We start from the raw sequence: 26181 nt of genomic DNA, 5'->3' as shown, positions 1-26181 counted from the left end.
ATATTTAGAATACTTTAGTGAAAAGTAAACTATTCTTGGAGACAATAGTTTAGTGGAAATGGCATGATTCCTTTTCTTGCTATGTGATAGTAACTGCATTCAAACATTTTTAAAACTGTAGATGTGTCTTAATTAAATCATAAAATTAAATATGATCTATGGACTTTAAATCATTTCTCTCTTGTTTACATTATAGCTCAATATCTACTTGTTTCATGTTTGGTTTTTCCATTTAGTTATTGATATTCTGCAATTCTCCAAAGTATGCAAATTTAAAATTGTGATATTTTTGTCTAACTGCACTTCCTCATTTCCACACCAGGCAAGGTGTTCTTAGCCCTATCTTGAACTTTGTGGAGGCTGCATCTATTGCTGTTTATCTTTGCTTCTGCTGCATTTAGCATCAAATTTTGTGTATAGTAGGTTCTCAATAAATATAATTGAATGAGGGGAATTTAAATGCTTAATTTCATAAATTAGGTTTTTGAGCTGGGAATATTATTCATATCTTCACTGTTGGTTTTGTTAGTAACTATGTTAAAGTGTTGCTTAGCACATACTATTCTTTCTTCCACCTATATAACCAATATTTTATTTAGTGCATACTTCTTATGAGCTGGGAACTGTCCTAGATTCTGAGAATAGTGGTAAGCAAAAAAGAAAAAAAAGGCACAGTCATTGCTGTGAGGAACTTAGTAACCTGGTGGGGAAAGTAGATATCGTAAGTTGTAATCATAGGAGAAGATAATTTTTGAGCATTTATGCTGTGCTAGGGACCGTACTAAGTACTTTGTGTACATTATTTTGTTTTACTCTTAAAACAAACATATTAGCCCCATCCATTTATTTAACAAATAATTTCTGATAATACATTTTGTGCTAGGCACTATTTTCTATAGTGTTATAGGAGAAAATGAAGCATAAAGGAGGATGACGGTAAGGAAAAGTGTTCCTTTTTTCTTTTTAATAGAGGAATTGGGGAAGGTGTCTCTGAAGAGGTCATATACTATAGAAGCAAGAGTGACTTGAGTATATTTGGATGCAGAGCATTCCAAAAAAAAAAAAAAAAAAAAAAAAGGAATGAAGTGGAAATGAGCTTGCTCAAGAAACTGAGAGAAGCAAGAGAATCTCCAGTGGTATCACTGGAGAGCAGGGTTTTGGATTATGGGGTGGAGAGAGTGGAGAGGTATAAGGTATATACAAGGGGTATAAGCAAAAACCAGATAATGTAGGACTTACTAGATAATAAGAAGAATTTTGGATTTTATTCTAAATATGCTAGGAAGCCCTTAGAGAATTTTGACCTGGGGAATATTATGATTACATCTACATTTTCAAAAGCCATTTCTAGATATCCTGAGCTCTTCTTTCCAATATACCACATATGCCCTAGCTTGTTCAGACTTAGTTTCTTCACCTCATTATTTTTTCTTTTCTCCTCATTTGCATTAAACTGAAGAGATACATAAACATTTCTTTACACTGTAAAGGAGTCACTGATTTCATGTGGTATTCAATTAAGCCATCTCAGAAGAAACAAAAATATTTTGTTTTGAAAAGTCTCCAGATATGAAATGAAACAATTACCTGCCACTCTGATGCCAAAGATAGATTTTGTTTTTCTATCTCAAGAGACTGTGTCAAAGATCCCTGATTTCAAATGGTATTAGTGTCATTGTTCATAAAAATAAATTGGAAATTCATTCTTGACTTGTTTAGAGAGACCAAACCCTTCCTTTTAAAGTCACCATGACTTTTTAGATTTCCTCCTGCTATGTGGCAGGAAGAGTGAACCAGAAACAGTATTCCAAAGCCAGACAGAAGTGGTCAGAGGAGCTAGAGTCTTATTTTGAGAAGAATTTAAGAGAAAGTAGAAAACAAAAAATAATGACAAAGAGTTCAGAGGAAATGAAGAAGGTCTCAATTACAGGGAAGCCATAAGCGATAAGAGGGCAGAACCCAAGAGGAGAGCAAAATGAAACAGGAAGCAAGCTAAATGCTGACAGCAAGTATTGAAAAATAAATATGTAGCATAAAGAGGATATTTTCCTGAAAAGATGAAAATCAAAGCCATGAAACATTTAATAGTTGGTGATGGAAAAACTAAGGTCACGAACAAAAAGGAAAGTTTACTGACAAAATATTTCATTATAAACTGTAAGGAACTTAGTGATCAACACAGGTGAATGTATAAGGAAATCATAATAAAACAGGTCAGAATATTTGCAAGAATAAAACTGAGATTTTGAGGAGGGTTTTATTCATAAATGGAGACAGTTTCTACTAATTATTTTGATACTTCATCTGTTTTCAGTATTTGTTTCACCCTGTATTCTTCAAAGGTGAATTTTTTATCCACTTTTGCAATGTAAAATATCCTCATTTGTTTAATGTGTTCTTATCTCTTTGAATCATATAAGCTCTGATTCAATTAGGTAGATGGTGACTCCTGGGTTGCCTTCAGATTTATGGAGACATATTTATCATTTTTAAAACACATCAGATAAGGAAAGGTCTGCTCAATGAAATACAGTAATTTTTCATTTTTAGGAGAGGGAAATTTGTTTGCTATTTTATTACTGCTGTGAATCCAAATTATCTTACAGGTGTTTGAGAGATCTGTCTAGATCTGATAAGTTCTATTTGGAATAAATTGGTTCTATCCTCTTAGAGAGGAAAACTGTGCCATATGCCCTGACTGTTCACAGAAATCAGTAAACCCTGGGAATATGAACATGAAATACAATGGGCTGTTGAATTTAGAGAAAGTAGAAGTGTCCTCAAAAGCAGATACTTTTTAATAAGCAGCTGGTTAGTTATTATTTTAGACCTTTAAGCTAATCATAAAAGGAGGCTATTAGCAGGTAATAGATTGAATAAAGTAGCTCATATTTGTAAAATTTTTTTTATTATTAAAGAAGGAAAATAGTCCATGGTACACCGACTTTTGTCAAATCTGTATATTACACATAAAATGCTCTTAAAAGGGTCTGAAGGCCATGAACTTTCTTTTGATTAAATGTGAAAGACTCAGGATTGCTTTCCTCTTAATTGAAAGCATACTCTTAGATCTGAAAATAAAAACTTAAAGTTGAAAAGATGTGGCTGATGAAGAAACCAAAGCTCTAGGAGGATAAAGGGCTTATCTGAAGTTTAGTTGGTGTAGCTCTGGAAGGAAAACTTGTGTCTTCTGAAACATGTTCTGTTTTTTTTGTGGATTGATCCTTGATCTTTTTCTCTTTGCATTCTTACCTTAGAATTCTGAACCTACTATTATCATTGTCTCCTTGCCATGCCAATATGAAAATTAGCTTTCAGTGTTACAGAATAAGAACAATAGCGAGTGCTAGGGAAGAGATGTATAAGGAAATAAGAAAGCTCTGCAGATTGGTTGATGCTATTGAAATATTTTAAAAGAATGAAGATTGTGGTAGACATCTAGCAAAAAAAAAAAAAAAAAAAGGTTTGTCCCTTTTCAAATAGAAAAGTATCTCCTCCTCCCCTGAAATATCTGCATGAGTAGCAATTAAAAAACAATTGGCAGGTAATTATTGGCAATATTAATAACTGAACACTTAAGAATCTTCTTTGTATTCATTTTCCAGGATTCTAAATAATCACGCATAGTAATTGACTTTTAAATCAGTCCTGTTCTCTATTTATGTGAACATTGATTTCCAGATTTTAACATTACAGTCGTCTGCCTGTGCTTCCCGGATAAAAATGTGTCATTGAAGGCTCCCTTCAGAAAGCTAAGCTAAGCCAAGCCGTCATGGCCCATCTGGGGAGGGTAAGAAAGAGGACAATTCTACAACACCCAAAGTTTCTTAAAGAAGCCAGAACAGTAGCAGCTTGAGGGATTTTGCCCAGAGCATAGCATGTGTTCTGTGTTTAGTTTCACAGCTCATTATTGGACAGACACCCCCTGACTGTGAGCAATTTTTGTTCCTTGAGGCCTGCTGATACTGGCTATGGTTTCATCATTGATTTGTACATAATCTGCGTGTTGCATCTTTATTGGATTGCCATGATTCATTTAAAAGGAAATGTTTTTGATCCTTGCTGACTGGCTTTCATGGTGGGGTGAGGTGGGTAGGGGGTTGGTGAGCAGCCTAGAAAAGAAAACACTTTCAATGTTGCTCTTGGGTTTATGGCTGGAAGGGAGAGCAGCTAAAACACATTAGTCCATTTGCTATTCAGAGGTTTGACCGCTTTAGCTCAGGGGCCCCCAGATTCATGATCCATTTTCTGTTTCCTGTCCAGCATCTATTTGATGCAATATGCTCCATGTCTCTTTTCATTAACTGAGATCTATATGATGTCAATTGAGAAAAACAGTAGCTGATGTTATGAAATACTTGCAGTGACATGACAAAGATCTGTTATAAAGGCCTTTTACTTTGTTCCATTGTATACTTTACTATTGTGTTTTATGCCTGCAGCTTGGCTGTATTGAAAGAAAATATTTCAGCTGGGTCCTGCTGGGTTTTTTTAACTTGCCTTTGAAATGCTAGATAAGTGAGCTCCAGCTATGGCAAACTCCTGACATTAACAAATATGGGACAAGTAACCTCACCAACGCATGTAACTGCCATGCAAAAACTCAAGACCAAATCTACAAACAGAGCCATAAGCTGCTCCAAGGGCAAATGAGATTTGGATTAACGTTAATGTCACAGATAAAGCACCCTTTATATCCTACAGAAAGTGGGAGTTGCCATCAGGTCAGAGGACCCCTAGGACATTTGGTTCTGAAAGGAGAGAGATAACATGTGCTTAAGAGGAGGAATATGAAACTTTACTGTTAAGTGAACATGTACATGGAAATCAGAAAACAAGTATTCTTTCTCCTGTCTAGAGTACCTTAAGACCAGATAATGCCTTATCTCATAGTCCTTTGAACAGTTTGAGATGAAGTTAGTGCTCTACAGCTATCTCGCATTAATGGAAAAGATGATATGAAAACCTCACATTTTGCTATAATCTCAACAACGTGAAGCAATGGCAACCCAACAAAATTAGAAACTGGCAAATAGTTTGACGAAAATTGTAGAGCTGAAAAAAAGATCCCGGCTTTAATGAGACACACTAATTGATGGATCTCTGATTTGTGTTGCTCTTAGTGATTGTATTTTAATTACTAAATTAGTAGTGCTATAAATTGATTGTGAATGCATTATCCATGTACAATCATAACATGCATAAAGAAAATAACTACTAAAAGAATTCCACACATTAAATTTATATTACAAATACAGAAAGTTGTAAGATAGCATACTAAGCAATTATTTGTCAAACATTAACAACTGGCACCACTACTTAATAACATGAATGCACTCTGAAGGTATATAATTAATACTATTAATTTAGCCTTATTAGCATTTCTTTTTCTAATTTTTTGAGGGGTTTAGAAAGTCTTACTAAATATCAAAAAATTTTTAAGGAAAATCTGGATTTTCCTTAACATTGATAAAAATAAGTAAGTTCCTGACTAACTGAAGCCAATGGGCACTAACAAGTCAGTTTTCATGACTGCTCAACAGCTGCTTCCATATTATACAATTCATTCAATGTCCCTTCAGGGAGGTTCACTTAATCCCTTCTTAGTGCTTGATCTACAGATCACTATATTTTAAATATATGGGTCTGATATTATTGAAAACTACACAAAAACTTTAAATGTCATTTGAAGGGTTAAATTTATTGGCATCTGTTTCAAGCAATATGTCTTTAGTAAGCAGCCATTCCAAACTCTACATTATTTGTAAAACTAGTCCATGAATGAAGATTTTATAACCGTTAGTTGTCTCGTTTCTATGGAAACCAGCAGTAATTGACACTGATTGCTGAACTCAGGGAAAGTAGAATCAGAAGGTACCATTATGAAGAAGGTACCTCCATAAACTATAAAGGTAAATTAGCTGCCAGAAATAACTGTTTTACGTGAGGTTTATTATCCATGTAAAGTAACTTTCCGTACATAAAGCCCAGTTTATGTGCAATGAGGTACTAAAAGGCTACTTTCCCTTTCCCCAGAAAATGCATCTATTAAGGTGTGAGTATGTGTGTCTATTTGTATGAGAAAAATAGTACCAAACTGACAGTTTTTAAAAATTGCAGATACGTAATAGTCTACTATATCACTGAGTCCAGGGGTACAGCATCAATGTGGCTGCTCTTCTGCGATACCTTTGAAACTGGCTTGAGGTTGGGTATAAAATGGGATACTCTTCTGAGTTCACTGGCAGTAATAGGCTCAAGTGTAGAAAACCTTTATTTATACTCCTTGTCTGTGAGCATGGTGGGAAAACAACAACAAAAACCAAAATACAAAAAAAAAAAAATAACAAACTGAAATCACCAGAAAATAAGCATCCAGCCATTTCATTTAATGTCAAGCACATCAAAATTTAAACAATCTTTATAAATAATTTATTTTAGTTTTCTTAATAGGGAAGGCATTAAAGGGACAGAACTAGGAATTTTTATAAATTATATTTTGTCAACTTTGTAGAAAATTCATTATTATTATGATTTTCCTTTTAATTATTTATGACATTGTTATAACACACATGATTTCTGAACACTAGACTATATTTGACAATAGGCACTTGTATTTTTAGGGTTCTCAGAGTTCTGTGATAGAAAATTCTACATGGACAACTGATAAAACTCATGGCTGTTAGGGAGGGTTCATTAGCTATACTCTAGTTGTCCATGGGTAGCCTCCTGGCTGTCCATAAATACCTAAGACCATATGCAGTTTTTTGTATATATACATTTGTCTAGAATGAGAGTGAACAAGCTTCAGCAATTCCTCAAGACTCTTGTAACCAGTAAGTAAAAACACACAGCAACTGTTTTTTAAGGCTTGTTCATGAAACCAAGAGAGTCCTTAAGATTCTTGGGGGGGGGGGGGAGATCCAAAGTTCAAAACCATTTATATAATAATGCTAAGACATTATTTGCCTTTCATGGTGGCATGGTGCTAAGTAGACAGTGAGTAAAATGGCTCCTTAGTACAAAATCAAACTATATACATAAATAATATTATTGTCAGCATATTTTTCACTGCCATGCATTCACAGTTAAAGAAAAAAAACATTTCAACTTGCAAATGATGCAGCATAAAAATTAATTTCACTGTATTTTGACCATTGACTGTGTGTCTTTTTAATATTCTGCATGCTTAAGTGGGAAGTATGTGTAAAACACTTGTGCTGCATATAGAAATATGATGATTGTTTCAAAGAAGGACACTTGTACAGTTATTGAGGAAGATGCCTCCCCCTATAAAGCACCATTTTTATTCTAAAGAATGAATGACAGACTACGGTTATTTAGAGTTAGGTATTTGACACACACTTTCCGAAAAGTGAATTAAATGATCCTGTTACAGGAAAACAACTGATGATATATATTGCCAATAATAAATGTGAGCATTCAAAAGGAAACAATTTTGAGGACCGTGTATTTGCCATAATGAGCTTGCCAATATGTGAAAACTTCTCTGATGACATTGGTAGTGATTTTAATGAATGTGAATTTTTGATATGGTGTAATGAAATGTGTCAACATTTGGAAGATCTGTATGACTCAGGGAACCAATAGCTTCTAAGTGACAAATAATTGATGTAAAGAATCATTTATGCACTTCATCAAAGAAGACAAAGATGTTAAGTAAGCATATGAAAAGATGCTTATGTCATATGTCATTGGAGAATTGCAAATTAAAGCAATGAGATACCTCTACACACATATTATGTTGATGAAAGTCCAAGACACTGATACCACCAAATGCTGGCAAGGATGGGAGCAACAGGAACTCTCATTCATATCTATGAGAATGGTGCAGCCACTTTGGAAGACAGTTCAGCAGTTCCTTACAAAACTAAACCATGTTTAGTTTCCCTTTGATCTAGCAATGATTCTCCTTGGTATTTACTCAAAAAAGCTGAAACTTTATGTTCACAAAAAGGCTGTATATGGATATTTACAGCAGCTTTATTACTATTTGCCAAAAGTTGGAGGCAACTAAGATGTCTTTCAGTAGGTGAATGGATAAATAAACCGTGGTCCATCTAGGCAACGGAATACTATTTAGCGCTAAAAAGAAATGAGCCTTCAAGACACAAAAAGACATGGAGGAACTTAAATGCACATTACTAAGTGAAAGAAATCAATCTGAAAGGTTACATACCATATGGTTGCCACTTTATAGCATTCTGGAAAAGGAAAAACTATGGAGACATTACAAAGATCAGTGGTTATACAGGTTATAGGGAAGGGAGGGATGAATAGGCAGAGCACAGAGGATTTTTAGGACAATAAAACTATTTTCTATAACACCATAATGGTAGATACGTGTCACTGTGCATTCGTCAAAATGTAGAATGGTGAACTCCAAGAATAAACCTTAATGTAAATGATGGATCTTGGGTGATGATGATGTGACAATGTGGGTACATTGATTGTAACACATACCACTCTGTGCAACATGTTGACAGTGGGGGACATGATGCTTGTATAGGGGCAGGAGGTACAGTTGATTTGAACAATGTATGGGTTAGGGGTGCTGAAGCTCTGAGCACTTGAAAATCTGTGTATAACTTTTGACTCTTCCAAAACTTAACTACTCCCACTGTTGATGAAATGCTTTACTGATAACATAAAATCTCTACTGACACATATTTTGTATGATTTATGTATCATATACTGTATTCTTACAATAAAGTAAGCTAGAAAAAAGAAACTATTATTAAGAAAATCATCAGGAAGAGAAAATAAATTTCTAGTACTGTACTGTATTTATTGAAAAAATCCATGTATAAATGGACCTGGGCAGTTCAAACCCATGTTGTTCAAGGGTCAACTGTATATGGGAACTCGGTACTTTCTGCTTAATTGTGCTGTGAGCCTAAAACTGCTCTAAAAAATAAAGTCTATTAAAAATCACTTGTGGGTAAATTTTTCATACAAAATGACATAATAAAAATTTCCACACAGATGATAAAGAATTTTAATGGAACAGGGTACAAAAAAAATTCATTGATATGGTTACAGAGTCCACATAACAATGAATCTTTAGGATACTACCACTTTCTGAGTTTTGCCATAGTACTAAGAAAGAACATCCACAATTATGTGAAAAATCTATTAAAATACTTCTCCCTTTTCCAACTACAAATCCTTGTGAGGTCTGATTTTCTTCATTTACTTCAACCAAAATAACATACTGTAACAGATTAAATGTAAATGCAGATGTGAGAATCCAGCTATCTTCAGTTAGGAAACACATTAAATTTGAAAAAAAGATAAAACAATGCCATTCTTTTCATTATTGTTTTAAAAAGTATAGTTATTTTTCTTAAAACTATCATTTGTTTTACATGTAAAATGTTTTTTATCATTTAAAATTAATGCATAATTTTTTAAAATGTCTCAGTTTTAATTTTTAATATGGTAAATATCAATGGACAGAATCCACATAAACCAAAGCTCTTTGGACTCCTCAATAATTATTAAGAGTGTAGAAGTGTCCTGAGACCAAAACATTTGGGCAATCCTGAACTGCAGTAAAACAATGCCTTGTATGCTTGTTAAAATTGTGTATTTTATTCACTGTACTTCATGTATTTAAATTTCTTGTTTCTAAGTCACTTCAATGACTGAATTTCTAGAAATTTAACAATTAGTATTAGTTTAATTAATTTAGTTATGCTGACTAATGTTTTATGCACTTCTTTCCCAAGTTGCCTGAAATAAGAGCTCCCAAATTATATGGCTGTTTATTCTGCTAATTTGTTTTGTCAAGAAAACACATGTTATTCTTTTTCTAATTATGAAATTTAAGGGTTAGTGCTTTTGGAAAAATAAAACTTTTATCTTTATTTTTCTGGGAGAACAATGTATCTTCCACTTAGCATATAGGGACTCTATGCATATTATGAAGATAAATAAGCATTAATGTAAATTCAATTGACTGGTTTATATTGTAGAGCAAAATATATAAGGAGACAAAATTCTCCAGTTTATACAAAATGAACACAAAATCCAAACAAGTGACTAAAATGTCAGTCAACAGTCAGTATTAATATGTGTGCCTTGGCCAAAAGTAAGAACTATTTTTAGACAAAATACATCATACACTCTACAAAATCATAACAAAAGACGTTGTACATTTTTTCTAGCCAGTTTGATTTAATTTAATCATTTCATATTTAAAGGAAAAATAAGTATAATGTAAAGACTATCCACTTAAGATTTTCAATAATTCTCTGAATCTTGTCATTGTTGATGAACTACAAAAGCACATGACACCCAGGTGAAAGTTTGAGTTCATTTTCCTTCCTCAGAGATCCTAGATGTCTGATGTCTTTTTTTTTTTTTTCTTTTTTTTTTCTTTATGATTGTGACACCACATGAGCTGTGCCTATTAGGTCATATTTTTAATGAAACTGACTTTCAGTTCAAAAGGCATTCAACTTTATCGAGTAATCAATCAAATCACTCCATGTGGTCATTTAAGGTTAGTGCAGAGTATCTTTCTATTCATGGCTTTTCTGATTTCATTTTAGCTTAGAGAAAAAGTTACTCCAGTATGTTATTTTTCTTTTAGGTAAACTTTCCTATCAACATATTCCTAAATAAGTTACTGATTAGTATTCAAAAAAAGCATAATAGACTGTGATAGAACGGACCTTAAATTTCTCCTAACACCCATATTTTACTGATAATGAAACTAATGACACATGATCTGTTTGCCATTTTATTACAGACACTGATTATTAGCTTTGTTGTGGAAAATATTCAACATTCATTGAAAAATATTATTGGTGAAGGGAAATTTTAGTTTTAATTTTAATTTTTGTTTTTACATTTATTATTGAGAGACAGAGAGAGACACAGCACAGGTGGGGGAGGGGTAGAGAGAGAAGGAGACACAGAATCCGAAGCAGGCTGTAGGTTCTGAGCTGTCAGCACAGGGCCCGACACGGGGCTCGAACCCACGAACCGTGAGTTCGTGACCTGAGCCGAAGTCGGACGCTTAACTGACTGAGCCATCCAGGTGCCCCAAGTTTTAATTAATTAACAAGTCATGGACATAAACCAAGCTTATCAAACTGTAGGGGAGCCACTGTGCATGGCTTGGTCTTCAAATACAGACAGATAAGGCATAGGGGGCACTGCAACTGATGAATTAAAATGCTGCTTGGTAATGGAGAGAAGCATTTTAAGTAAGACTCTAAGTAGGAATAGCTTTTTCACACTAAAAGAGCTTTAAACCCAACAGGCCAACCACTTAGCAAGCGCCATAGCAGGTATTAAAAGTTGAATGCTCCAGACCAAAGCATCCTTTAGGACCAGAGATGCAGAGAGACAGAGCATTGCACTGTGATACAGCACTGCATGGGAAGAACTACCATCTTAACAGATTAGGAGGTAGCAGAATCTTCTTGGAAGGCAAGCCTTAGTATTCAGTAACCATTCTTAAGTCAAGTGCATAAGCAATAAATAATTAAGAGTTCTGAAGTGAAAAGTGGGCATCCTTACATAGCCCAGCCTAGTGGGACCACATTAGTATTGGAGTCACAGAAGATTTAAGAGGGCTATTCTAGAGACTACTGCCTGAGCCATGCTTGTTAAGGGTTTCATCATCAATTCCTAAGTGAGGAGGAAATGGAACTTTAATAAGAATCTACTGTGCTTTGTCATATTCTCTGTACATAGGTATCAGAGTATATAATTCCCATTGTGAAAGCGGGTTTAGATATTATCAACTGATCATTCTGTTGTTTTTATAACAAACTCTTCTAGTCTTTTAGGTAGATATATAGGTATTTGATTGGAACAGTGGATTTGTCTGAATATTTGAATCAGGATTCTGGTACTCAGAATGGGCAAGGACAGATAGCGCTCCATCCGGACTATTCTGAATCACTGGCCCAAGTTCTCTTTATATGGACCCCTCCCAAGAGAATCTGACTTGTTCAGTGTTACCTCTGTGAAGCTCTGCTGTAGTGTTAATTATCTCAGAGTTCATTGTTTTGATAATTTCACGCTTCAGCAGAATACCATGCATTGCAAGCATGCAGAAAACAGCTTTTCAATTTGCAAAGAAATCCCTCAACAAGATTTTAGCAAAAGCTATTTGCAATAGTACAAGAAAAAAATTCCTTTTACATAACAAAGCATTATTTCCAAGATTTAATTTTGTCATTACTTTTCGTTTTCTGTAAAGACTGCTTGATACAAAAGGTCAAGGTATCAGCAAAACATAGACAGATTTTTGCTGAATGACACAAACCTGTCAGAATGCTGAGCTTTGATGTTCCATTAAGTGATCGATGCAGATTACTGACTTTTGGCTAAATGCTACTCAACCAGATAAGGTCAATACCTGTTAGTTCATTGGTGGAATAATTAATCAATCAATACAGGATGCTTGAAGTCAGGGAGAATTATTGCTAGGCTTGTATCTCCGGCTTTGGTCACAGAAATTATTTAAAAACATCCTTGCAGCATTAACCCCCTCTGTGCAGGGTTTATTGTAACATTATGTATCCAGGGGAAGGAAAGAAAAAATTCTAGTGAGCAGCACATCTTGCAACCTTGAGCTCCCCAGAAGGAAAAGCCTCTAACAAGCTGAGTGCATCATCATTAGTTCTTCCTTTCACATCATCGCACTCTGCTTGTAAAATAATTACATGCAATTTTTCTATTTTACAGTTGGACCACATGACTCCCTGTTCTTTTTGCACAGTGACTCACCCCTCCCCCAGACTGCTTAGTTGAAGGCTGGAACTGCTCACCTTTAAACATCTCAGCCGGAGGCTTTTATGGTGGCTGGCTACGGTATTTCCTAAGAGCTAAAAAAATAATCCATCTGGTTCACAGAAAAATTCTCTCTCCTCACTATTTCCTATTTCCAATGCAACCAAAACTTTCTTCTTAGAATGCACTATGCAAGGATTTTTTTGTATTTTTCTAAGTTGTATAGTTGCAATGTCTTTGAACTGGTGAGTTTGGTACAATTCATAATACTTCTCGCTAAGGTTAATTACTTACTGGTTTTAATTACTTGTTGGCTTTTATTCTATGAGATCAAATGATCTTTTCTGTATAACTTTATAAGCTATTATTATTTTTGCAGAACTAATGACAACACATTTATCCATTTCAACAGTTATTGCATATTTAGTATGACCCAGGCATAGTATTGATCTTTGCTCTCAAGAAATCTAGACATTTAAGGTGTATTCAGGTTTTCACATCATTTCTACTTATCTTACTCCATTTAATTCTCTCATATCCCTGTGAGACAGGTAGTTGAAGGATTAGGAGAAATGTATTACTTAGCAAATGACTTAGAAACAGAACACAATTCCTAGATCTTCAGGAATCTAGGGTGAAACTATTGACAATTTTCACTCAAGTGATATAAACAATACCCCCAATATGATACAGCATGAGGCCTCTGCCAGCCATAAAGTCTCTTTGTGTAAAGTCACTTCCTTCATGTAAAAATACAAGTAGAGGCACCTGGGTACCTCAGTCAGTTAAGTGTCCAACTCTTGATTTTGGCTTAGGTCATGATTCACACACGGTTCATGAGATCGAGCCCTGGGTCAGGCTCTGCCCTGACCTGATTAGGATTCTCTCTCTCCCCCTCTCTCTCTGCCCCTCCTCTGCTCGCACTCTCTCAAAATAAATAAATAAACATTAAACACACACACACACACACACACACACACGCACACACATACGTAGTAGAGGGGAAAAAAAGAGAAAAATTAAGTTAAAAATATTATTACACATCAGAGGGGTGCCTGGGTGGCTCAGTCGGTTAAGCCTCTGACTTCAGCTCCAGTCATGATTTCACATTGGTGAGTTCAAGCCCTGAGTCAGGCTCTCTGCTGTCAGCTGTCAACACAGAGCCTGCTTCAGGTCCTGTCTCTTCTCTCTCTGCCCCTCCCCCCACTCTCAAAAATAAATAAACATTAAAAAATATTATTACACATCTGAAACAATCTCATTCAGCTGAGCTCTGCCAAGACAAGCTCTGAACACCTCTACCTGTACTCTCATCTACTTCCCCACACCTCAGATCACCCACATCATAGCAATCACAAGCAGAGTCAAAATGAGATGACAAGGTCAGCTGCACAGTTGAGGTAGGAATGAGAATTGAGTTTCTCAAAGCCACCAGTTGGCTAGTAAGAGAAATGACATGAGGATATGCCTGGCCCACGGTTGGGGCATGGTGCTGGCACACTAATGGGTGCACTAGGAAACAGGTGTGTATTCTCTTCTCAAGAGGGTTCGTGTGGGGTTATAAAGCAGTGGAGCAGGACTCCTCTGTGAGGTGTGCAATTTCCACCTCCATGCTTTCCTGCCCACGTGCTTTCAAACAGCATAGAATGTGACTATTGTGTGAATTGTGAACACTGAGATGTGGTACTTAATACAGTGCATAATCCAAAAACACTCATAGTTTAGGTTGTGTTGCCCCAAAAGCTGATTTTGCAATTTTTGTTACTCTTATCATTCTTAGATGGAGTCCATGGCCTGTCCCCTTGAATCAGGGTGTTTTCTGTGTCAACTCAATGTTGCAGATGTAACTCTGTATACATTTGGTCCCAAATATTAAAACATGGGCAGCTTCCACCAGCTGAGCCTCAGAGCACTCTCCCTGTGAACCCTACGGTGTCAGGTAAGAAGCATGAATACCCTGAGATCTCATGCTGGAGAGACCAAAAGTTGGCATTTTCATTGGTAGTCCCAGCTAAGTCCAGCCTTTCAGCCATCCCTGCCAATTCATCAAGTATGCAAGTGGAACCATCTCAGATAACACAGACCAACCAATCCACCAGCTGACTACCAACTGGGCTCAGTCAAAACAGAAGAATCACCCAACAGGGTCCAGCTTGAATTTCTGATCAACAAAACTGTGAGCAAAACCAAGTGGTTGTTATTTTAAGCCAGTATGTTTTGAGGTAATTTGTTACACGATGATAGGTAACTCAAACAGGTGATGATCAAAGCAAGTACTGATAGGGGCACAGGGAAGTGGGACAGGAGAAGGAAGGAAGACAATATATAGAATCCATTAATCAACAGGTTCTGTGGGTAACTGACCTTCAGTCCCCCAAGTGGAATTCAGCTCAGGGTTGAGGGCTGTTGCTGGGGCTGGGTTGGAATTCTTGCTCATTCTGCTTGCAGGCTTAATGTGTTCCTGAGCGCAGAGAAAGTCTTCAGACAGGGTCCAGCGTGTGCAGTTAAGAAGCTGAGGGTATACACATAAAGGTGAGTACCAAGGGAGAAGGGTAGGAGTGACAGAATCTGCTACAACATGTAGGGTCTTTGAAAGCAGTTTTAGGGAGAATACACCATTGTTGCTTCTTGAGAATTTTTTTGTGCCACACATACAAGTGACTGCAGTATTCTGCTTTTATTTCATACTCTCAGGGACTTAATTACTTAAGGCCCAACTCAAATGGCATCTATCCTTAGATGCCCTCTTTGACCTACTCTAAGTAAAATTAGTCCTTCCTGCATCTGATACTCCATGACATGCTTCTAAAATTCAGGTCAATAACACTGAGGGTCTTATCATGTTTTGTCATAATTTAGTAGCAGTCCCCTCGATTTCTAAAATTCAGATCAATAGCACTGAGGGTCTTATCATGTTTTGTCATAATTTAGTGTCAGTCCCTTGATTTCCTGACCCCCTTCAGTGTATCTAAATTCCAGTAAGGAAACAGACTGATGGGGCAAGTTTTATGGGTCTTTTTCATTTACCATATTGGGACCTAATGGGAGGCTTGAGAGGTGACACACAGAAGATGCTCAAGCCTTGCTTATTGTATTATTGAAGTAAATGTTTCACTTGCCTTTTGCCTTTTCAAAACTACTTACATCTCATTAAAAATAAAGCAGAAAATTCCCTATATATTCTAATTTAAACATATTTTCAACAAAAATCTACTGCATCAAGTGAGTCATATTTATTTGACAGATATATTCTGGGGAAGTAGACACATAGCAACAACGGTAAAAACAAATATCCTCCAAGATTCTTGGTGGTCTGCCAGTTCTCCTGAGGTCTTTGGTGATATAATAATGACCAAGGGATTGTAGGGACAGGGAAAATGTGGCCTCTGCTTAGGGAGTTATTTTTGGCTTATCTCTTAAAGATTTTGAATCATTACACCAGATAATATATGCAGCAAGAAAGTGTTATTTGAAAGACAATTGGTGTATTCACCAAGAGTTTCCAAATCCCTATAAAAAATCTCAACAATAGCCAAATTGTGGAAAAAGCCTAAATGTCCATCAACTGATGAATGGATAAAGAAATTGTGGTTTATATACACAATGGAGTACTATGTGGCAATGAGAAAGAATGAAATATAGCCCTTTGTAGCAATGTGGATGGAATTGGAGAGTGTGATGCTAAGTGAAATAAGCCATACAGAGAAAGACAGATACCATATGCTTTCACTCTTATGTGGATCCTGAGAAACTTAACAGAAACCCATGAGGGAGGGGAGGGGGAAAAAAAAACCCAAAGAGGTTAGAGTGGGAGAGAGCCAAAGCATAAGAGACTCTTAAAAACTGAGAACAAACTGAGGGTTGATGGGGGGTGGGAGGGAGGGGGGGTAGGTGATGGGTATTGAAGAGGGCATCTTTTGGGATGAGCATTGGGTGTTGTCTGGAAACCAATTTGGCAATAAATTTCACATATTAAAAAAATCCCATAAGGTAAACATATTGGTATATAAATAAGGCCATTTTGTTTGGGTAGTTCTTGCAACACAGACTATAAAGTCATACAAGCCAAGGATAAGGCCTTAGCTCTTCACTAATTTGTGATTAGAATACCACAAGTATCTTTTGCATTTGTCTTTTTTCACTTAACATCTTTTGGTTTTCACTCATATTGTAGTATATATGAGTATCCAATTCCTTTTTATTGCTGTATAGTATCTCATTGTGTAAGTATGTCATATATTTTTATATGAATTCACAAGATGATGGACATTTGTTTCCATTTTGAGGCTACTGTGAATAAAATTATGATCATTTACATACAATGTTTGGGTTAATATGAGTTTTCATTTCTCTTGGGTTCAATTCCCACCTAGGAATTGAATTGTTGGGTTGTATGGTAGGTTTATATTTAACTTAGTAAGAAACTGTCAAACTGCTTTGCAAAATGGCTGTGTCATTTTACATTTCTATAATCAATGCACGATGATTCCAGTTTTATGCATCCTTGACATTAGTCTCTTTTAATTATCACCCTTTTAGTGGGTGTGAAGTGTATGTCACTGTGGTTTAAGTATGCATTTTCCTAACGGATAATGTTATTGAGCACTAGTTTCATGTTCTTAATTAGTTATTCTTTGGTAATGTATCTGTTTATGCCTTACTCATCTTTTGAGTTGTCTGTCACCTTATTACAGAGTTCTTTACATGTTCTAAATATAAAGCGTTCTTCAGATATAAGATTTGAAATATTTTCTCCTAGTCTGTGGATTATCTTTTCATTTTTTTCATGGTGTCTTTGAAGCACTAAAGATTTTAATCACACTGTTTTAAGAAATTGTTTTATAAGTCAATCTTTACTACTAATATCCTTTTTAAAAAATGTTTATCTATTTGGGGCGCCTGGGTGGCTCAGTCGGTTAAGCGGTCGACTTTGGCTCAGGTCATGATCTCGCAGTCTGTGGGTGCGAGCCCCGCGTCGGGCTCTGTGCTGACAGCTCAGAGCCTGGAGCCTGTTTCAGATTCTGTGTCTCCCTCTCTCTGACCCTCCCCCGTTCATGCTCTGTCTCTCTCTGTCTCAAAAATAAATAAACGTTAAAAAAATTAAAAAAAATGTTTATCTATTTATTTTGAGAGAGGGAGAGAGTGCACATGAGTGTGAGAGAAGCAGAGAGAGAGGAGAGAGAATCCCAAGCAGGCTCTGTGCTGTCAATGTAGAACCTGACACGGGGCTTGAACTCCTGAACTGTGAGATCATGACCTGGGCTGAAATCAAGAGTTGGACGCTTAACCAACTGAGCCACCCAGGTGCCCCCCTCCTAATATCTCAGCAGAAAGCTGAGCACATGTATAGATACGTCCACCTACTTGCACAATGCTCCTTAAGAATTATTGAGAAACTGCATGGGCTAAGCACTGGTCTAAGTTCTTTGAATGGATTAATCCTTGTAGGAAATCTATGGTACAGGTATAATCAAAACTTAAGTTCAGCATAGTAAGTTATTCTTAAGGTCACAGGGAGGAGGTGGCAAGACTGAGATTCTGACCCTGGAGTTCACACCCTCAATCCCCACACTGCTTTTCTCTTAATTAGTATAAGAGATTATTAAAACCAGGGTATGCAAATATGTGCTTTTCTACTTATTGGCTAATATATTTTTTTTCATATTATCACATAGTCATTGAACTCAAGATAAAAATACTCAAAATACTAAAAAAAAAAAACCCTAAAAAACTTGTGAACCTGAAGTTGAATTGCTACTAAATTCAAGTGATGAGTAATCACAGGGACCTATTTGGTCACCAGGATTTCAGCTCTCAAATTATTTTTCCTTTGATGGAAATACCAATGTGAACTGTTGGTGCAAAGTCCTCTGTTTGGAGAGCAGCGATTGTGGGTAAATGAACTGGCTGAATGTCTCTCAGATTCCTCATGAAGTGATTGCACCTGTTTTATAGTATGGTTATGAGAAACAAGTAACAGATGTTATTAAAAAAAATGCATCATGCTTTATAAATACAGCTGTAAAATAAGATTACTAGTACCTTAGTCATAGGTAAGAGTCAATGAGATGATTTTCATAAAGGATTTTGCCTAGTGTCTGGGAACTAGTTAGGTGCTTGAAAAAGTAGCTATAATAATTTTTGCACTTTTTATGAGCCACAACTTGCTTCCAACTTTCCTGATTTGATATGCATTTATTCAAATATATTTACTTCTAGTAAATACCTTCACAAAGCTTACACACTGTCTTGTCAAATGGCCTGATTTAAATACATGAGCATTTTAGGGAAGTTTATGACGTAAAAACTTTTACACACAAAACCATCACCCTGTTCCATAGAATCGACACTTATCTAAAGGAAATACTAATATTCAGTATAACTATTTTTTTAAATATGGTCTTAGAAAAGTATATGAGAATAAAGTCAATGTTGGCTAAAGTTAGACAAAAGAAAGATTGGTACGTTTAATTTTTTTCTCTCTTTTTTTTTCATTTTAGTAGCAAACAAAGCAGGATAAATAACTGATTTATTTTTACATCATTAAGAACTTACTTTTCAAAACACAGATGAAACTTCATAAATGTTCATGATACATAGAGCTTCCTTTATTTCAGTTTAGCTTTTCCAGCTTTATTAATGTATGATTGACAAATAAAAAGCAGGTATATTTAGATTACACAGCATGATTTTTAATAGGTGTACAATCTGAAGATTTAATATATGTACACATTGTGAAATGATTACCACAATCAAGTTAATTAACATTTCTATTACCTCGCATAGTTAACACTTTTTCTTTCTTTCTTTTTTTTCTTTCCTTCCTTCCTTCCTTCTTTGCTGTTAATAACACTTAATATCTACTCTCGGAAAATTTTAAGTATATTATACAGTAATATAGTATTATTAACTATAATCACCATGCTGTATATTAGATTCTCACAACTAATTCATCTTATAACTGAAAGATATAGCTTCCTATAATGACATTATTTCTTACATGTCTTTTGTTTGTTTTGTTTTGCAAACATTTCTGTGACTGTAAACCATACAGATTTAACAGACTATCAGACAAGTGTTTATAATTTCACACTGCTTTATTCTTACAGATTATACCAATTATTGGAGAAAGTTAAATTTTCCCAGGTGGCATTATATTTCACCTTTAAGATGAGCTATAATTAATCTATAAATATCTGTTTTCCTTTTTCTCTTTGCTATTTATCAAGGAAGCATAGATTTAATCAGAATTATAGGCATTATTAATGCTTATGCTTGTAATTATTAAATTAAAGCAGAAACTTAGCACTAAGTATATAATAATTTGTATTTGAAATAATAAAACTCTATGAAATGAAATGCAAATATTTAGGTAGGTATATTTTATTCAATCTATTTATAAAGACATCCTTATGTTTTAATGAAAATTCTGAATTAATAACTCTTTTAGAATAACAGTAAGATTTTAGAATATATAAACTTTCATAGTATCTCAGGACATTTTATTATCTTCATATTCCCCAATTCTCTTAAGCAGTGTTAAGACATTTCAGAAGGGCAAGTGTACTCTATTTGCTTTCATTTGAAAACAAGAAGAAACAACAAAATAATAAAGCCATCACTGTGAGGGATGGGGAAAAGATATTTCTAAATATTAAAAACCATATATCACAAGTCTGGTAAGGCTAGAAACAGTCCCTGTAAAGTTGCCACACTGGGAATTACATCCCACTAGATCCAGAAAGTCATGTGAGTACAGCTCACTATAACACAAGTGCTATTATAATATTATAGCGGAAAATCGACTTTCTCCTGCCCAAGGCTGTCATAAGTGCTTAAACCTTTGAACAGAGTGACAGTTTTAAACCCCTTAAGGAAACTAGAATTGATAGTAAAATAGCTGATGGCTACCTCCCCACCCTGGCCTTTGATTCTTACCTTCCTATTATGCTACCCCCTTCAGCATTACTGAAGGGAAACCGAGCATAAGCTACACAGTGTGATCAAGTGGTAGGCCTTTAGAAACTCTGTGTAGAAAGTTACAGGCTAATGTTAAGCTTTCTTTCACTCTTCCATTGGCACCAAATAGACATACTCCTAGTCCAAGCTTGGAATTTGCCCAGATAAAAAAAACCTGTAATGCTATCCAATATGACAAATGTCACCCTTATTCTGCATTCTCTTCTCTATAAAGGAAATATTTCATCCTTGATAAGAAATGTTACAGAAAATTAAAAATCTGATCATTTTATCCTTTGTTAAATGTTGGCAAAAAAAATTAAATGTTTTGATTGACACACTGTGAAGAGTTATAATGTATATATGAAACTTTCTAAAATCCTATTTTTGAATTAAGTTATATTTTAGAATTTGCATAGCTTCAATTCACTAGTATGTTAACATTGGTGTAGTTCAGCCAAATAAACTTCATATAACTGGAAATGGCCTTCTTGGCCTTCATCCAGTACTGAATGGAATTTATTTACTTAGAAGTTAGTCATTCAGATCATGTTGCACAATTGGCTCTTATATCAGAAGAGGCTATACCATGTTGTTGTCTTAAGACAAGCCCCCGAATCTAAGTTGCTTAACATGGCAGGTGAGTTCTTATTCATGCAAAGTTTGCTATCAGACCAGGTGACCATCCAGAGCAGCTCATTACTCATTCTGAAGGCTCCTTTCTCTGGCTCCCAACACCCACCTTTCCCTAGATATACAAGTGTAGTGAATCACCCTGAATCCATGGTCTTCTTAGTCGATGCATCAGAAGAGTCAGCAGGGTGATCTTGCCTCTGCTTTTCTATGCTTTATCTTGGAATTCACGTCACTTCCACCCACAGCCTATTGCCCAGACCTAGTCTAGTTACCTTGTTTAACTGCAGGTTGGTTGAGAAATGCCTGTAAAGGCAGGAGAACTGGATAGAGTACTGAATTGACACCAGGGATGAAAGAAGTGTCCTCAAAGAGGGTGCAAAAGAAACTATCCTTCCAAGATCCAGAGTCATTCTCAAAGTTAGTCAAGAAAAAAAAAAAAAAGAAAGAAAGACTTAAACAGTTTTCCCTGAGAGCTAGCAACAGTCCGTAGGACCCTAGTCACAAACAGAGCGCAACCCCCATTTCTGTCTGGCAATAATTTTGTACCACCAACCTCACAGTTAAGCTCCCTGGGGAGGCAAGAACCGGCAAATTGCATGCCCCAGGCAGGCACAAAGCCAAGGTCTCAGACGCAAAATAAGGCAAATAAGAAGGCAACAGCTGTCTCTAAGAAATGACTGATAACAAATGGGCACCTGAAAGCCAAATTCACAAGAGTCTGGATTTGGAGAGGAAGGGACAACATGAAATTTTTATCTTATAAATCCCCTACTGGCTGCCACCCATTGTTGACTCCCCATATAACCACACTGGAACATTTCTAGGACCCCAGAACCTTTTTGGGACTTTTTTTTTTTTTTTAATTTTTTTTTTAACGTTTATTTATTTTTGGGACAGAGAGAGACAGAGCATGAACGGGGGAGGGGCAGAGAGAGAGGGAGACACAGAATCGGAAGCAGGCTCCAGGCTCTGAGCCATCAGCCCAGAGCCCGACGCGGGGCTCGAACTCACAAACTGCGAGATCGTGACCTGAGCTGAAGTCGGACACTTTAACCGACTGAGCCACCCAGGCGCCCCAAGGACTTTTAATAAACCCCTGCAACCTTACTGAAACCCCAGAACCTTTCTGGGAACTATGTATATAGGTATGGTATCATATCATATCATATATCATATCATATCATATCATATCCATAATATAAAGTTTGCTTATACCGGAGAGCAGCACGCAAGAGCGAAGCCCAAATCCGAGCGACTTACCCATAGCCCTGGGGAAGGACGAGAGGAGCGTGAACACGAAGGATTCAGCAGGTGCCTTGCCTGTGCGTCTGATTGCTTCACAGGTCAAGAAGTCAGCTTTAGAATCCATTAGTCACCAAAAACTGTTAACAGAGGATTTAAAAAAATATATAATTTAGGTGGTACAAACAAAGTTTGTTTACCACTTCATGAAGCAGGCAGTCTCCTGTGGAGAACCGCAAAATGGGGCAGAAGGTAGACAACTCTTATAGGGTAAAGAATACAAAAACGGTGAAGAGATGCATGGAAACTGAAACTATCTGATTGGCTGGAGCCTGAGAACCACCTTGTGCGGGTGAGAAGGCCCAGCGTTGGCTTGGTGTTCGGGGATTGGCTAACTGAATAGACCGCATTTCTGGTCAAGTGGAGCATTTACAGGGGCGCGAAGTCACGTAGGTTTCTGTTTCTGACGTGACACCCGTCAGGAGAGGCTCCAACTTGGGTTTAGAAAGTTACTTTAACAGACGCGTCCATAAACGGGTGCAACCCACATTTCTGTCCGGCCACATCAAGCTGCAAATGGGGTGCAACCCACCTTTCTGTCCGCTGTATTTTTGTGTCCCCGCAGACAGCAGGGCTGCCTGAATTTGCAAAAACGACAACAGAGTGCTTCGGGCTGCAGAAAGGCAAGCCGGAGTCTCAGAGACAAATGGAGACAAACAAGAAGGCATTATGTGTTGGAAGGAGAGAAAAGGATAGATGACCAATAAAGGACAACGAGACATTTTACCTTCCTTTCTCAACCAGGCACTACAGTAATCCGGGGGAACTGACTCAGGTAAGAATTCTCGCCCTCCGCTGGCTTCCGCCAGATTTCCCAGAATCCTGTTTGAAGGGTCCTGAGTGAGTGGGTTTAAAGTGGAGAGTGTAGTGCTGGTATCTACCAGAATTTGGCGACTTTTTAAAATTAATTTTAATTTTGGTTTTCCCTGGACTGTTGAAGGGAATACTGCCTAGCAGTTAAACAGGGAATCCCTGGGAGTCTCCTTAATCTGGTAGGGGCCCTCCTTTGAGGGTAGAAATGGGACCATTACAGTTGGTGTGAAGATTTTGTACAAAACCGTCAAGGATTATCTTCTCCGACGCACACGGTGTTGGTTGATTGCAAAGGAGATGTCAGTTTCTGGGTCAGTGTTTTGATGATCTATCTCTGGGAGGGTGCAATGGGGGCGGCCCAGGTGTTTTAGGCTTCTGACCTTGGAGATGGTGCATTGTAAGGCCGCTAACTTGGTGGACTTTTGTTTATTGTCCTGTGGCCTCTTCAGAGTGGAAAGGCAATTCAAATAGAGAATTAATAGACTTGACTGTGAGTACACGCTCAAGGAGGGTAGAGGGGACTAGGAGGAGTCGTGGCATCCTGACGGTCTTTTGTTGTAGTTACTTCTTGTGTGTCTTGAATTTTTCACTAGGCTTTTGCAATGAATCTTTCAATGAAGCTATTTTGGAATCTCGAAACCTTTTGGAGACTTGTGCATACCAATTAAACTAGGTATCACATTTTGTTTGTTTGATTGGGAACCCTTGTTTTTAGCCTAACAGCCATTGGAAAGGACAGAATGGATTTGGAGTGCCCCTCAAAACTACGTACTGAGACAACTATCACTATTAGACCCATCTGGTAGCAACCTGGAAAAACTCATTTTCTGATACTTTCTTTATTTGAGTGGACTCAGAATTTACTCAGTAAGAATTCCTATGCTTTATCCACCCTAGGAGGTAAACTTTCAAACTTTGGGTGTGTGTATGTGAGTAAGGGAAGATTAACAAAGAGGGAGGCAGGGAAAATCTCACAGCTGCAGAGGGTTGAAAAATCTGAGATTTTACCTGCTTTTTAGATTTACATATCTAGTGCCCATTATTTAGCCTAGCCTTCAACCCTACTTTGCTGACAATTTCTGAGTTTCTGGGGGCTCTACAGTACAAAAGGGTTGCCTCTGGGTTCCTCCTATTGCTTGCTAAGGCATTAGGTCTTTTAAATCTGTCACAACTCATGTATAGCTTTTGTAACTTCTAAAGTATTTTTTGCTTATACCTTCTTTTATTGTCTCTTGAGAGTTTATGCCTAAAAAAAGCCCATGGCACTTTTTAGTGTCATTCAACATGAATAAGATTTACTTTCTGAAGTATTTTCCAATGTACCCAAGATAAAATTCACCTTTAAAAAAAACTTTTTTTTTTTTAATATCCAGGAACTCCTCCTTTTCTCTGATTGCTTCCTTTCTAGCCAATTGTTCTTTTTTGGATACATTATCCTTTCACATCTCTTTAAGGATATCAGTTAAACATATTTTTAAAATTATTTTCTCCTTCTTGCATTAAGTCTTTCCTCTGGAGTAAGTGGTTTTGTTTGTTCATTTCTTTCATTTATTGCCTTTTCCTCAGACGTGATTTGTATATTTATTGTCCTTTTTTTTCTTTCCTTTTTATGTTCTTTCCACTTATTTTTTCTTTCTTAATTTCAATTTTAAAGAAAATAATGTTGGGAGGTTTGTTAATTAGTCAAGTATTAGTTGGGAGATCTGTTTACCTAAAATATCTTCCTACCAAAGAGGAGGTAGAATCTGTGAAGTGCTTGGTTACTGTTGATAGTAAAGCAGAGGCAGGCTAGTTCAAAGTAAGGATGCCTTGTCTTGGGTTAAAGTACCTAACAGATTTCCTCTTCTAATTGGGTATGTTTTCTCTTTTATTCCTCTGGGTACATTGCAGAAGTCTTAAGTTATCTTAGGCTCTACTTTGTCTCTCTTATCAGCCAAACCCACAGTGAGATCACTGCTTCTTATTTCCTACTAGGAATAAATACTGCAGTCAGTTTCTCTATTAGCAGAAGAGAATGAGTGCCTAACCTAGCCCTTCTCTAAACATTTCTCTAATTAACTACCATCATTGTTGATGCCCAACAATGAATTTTTTGCACCATACTTGCCAATTTAAGATGTAAATATTTTCTAGGTCAGTCCAGGTTAGAACCTACTTATGGAGAAGTCTTCTGCCAAGCATGGCCCCTAACATTGTTTCCTTTATTCTGTGTTACTTCTAAACAGAAGTGGAATGATTACTTTCCACCGTTCAGAAATACCTAAAAATTTCTGGTCTGCTGATTTTTAAAAATCATTTTACTTCCATTTGATGAGATATTGGGAGGGAAGTGAAGCAAACTTATACCCTCAAGCCTCCATCATGAACCAGAAATTATCTCTTCTTTTATTTATTTTGAAAATACTATTTATCCTTGAGATTACAGCTCAAATGACATTTCCTCTGTGAACTGTTCCCTGAACTCTTGAAGCAGAATTAGTGGTTCTATCTCTGTTGCTGCACAATTTGGTTTACATTCTGTTAAAGCACTTGCCACTTGGCCTAGTAATTTATCTCCATTTATTTTATTTATTCATTTGAGAACTTTTCAAGGTAGAGACTATGCTGTATTCATTTCTAAATACTCAATGCCTAATACCATGCTAGTGTATTATTTATAAAATGAATCCATGACAAACAAGTCTCCAAAATCCTGGG

This window comes from Panthera pardus, unplaced genomic scaffold (assembly GCF_024362965.1).
Source record: "Panthera pardus isolate Hobbes unplaced genomic scaffold, ASM2436296v1 HiC_scaffold_2, whole genome shotgun sequence".
NCBI lineage: Eukaryota > Metazoa > Chordata > Mammalia > Carnivora > Felidae > Panthera > Panthera pardus.
This window is presented reverse-complemented; position numbering follows the sequence as displayed.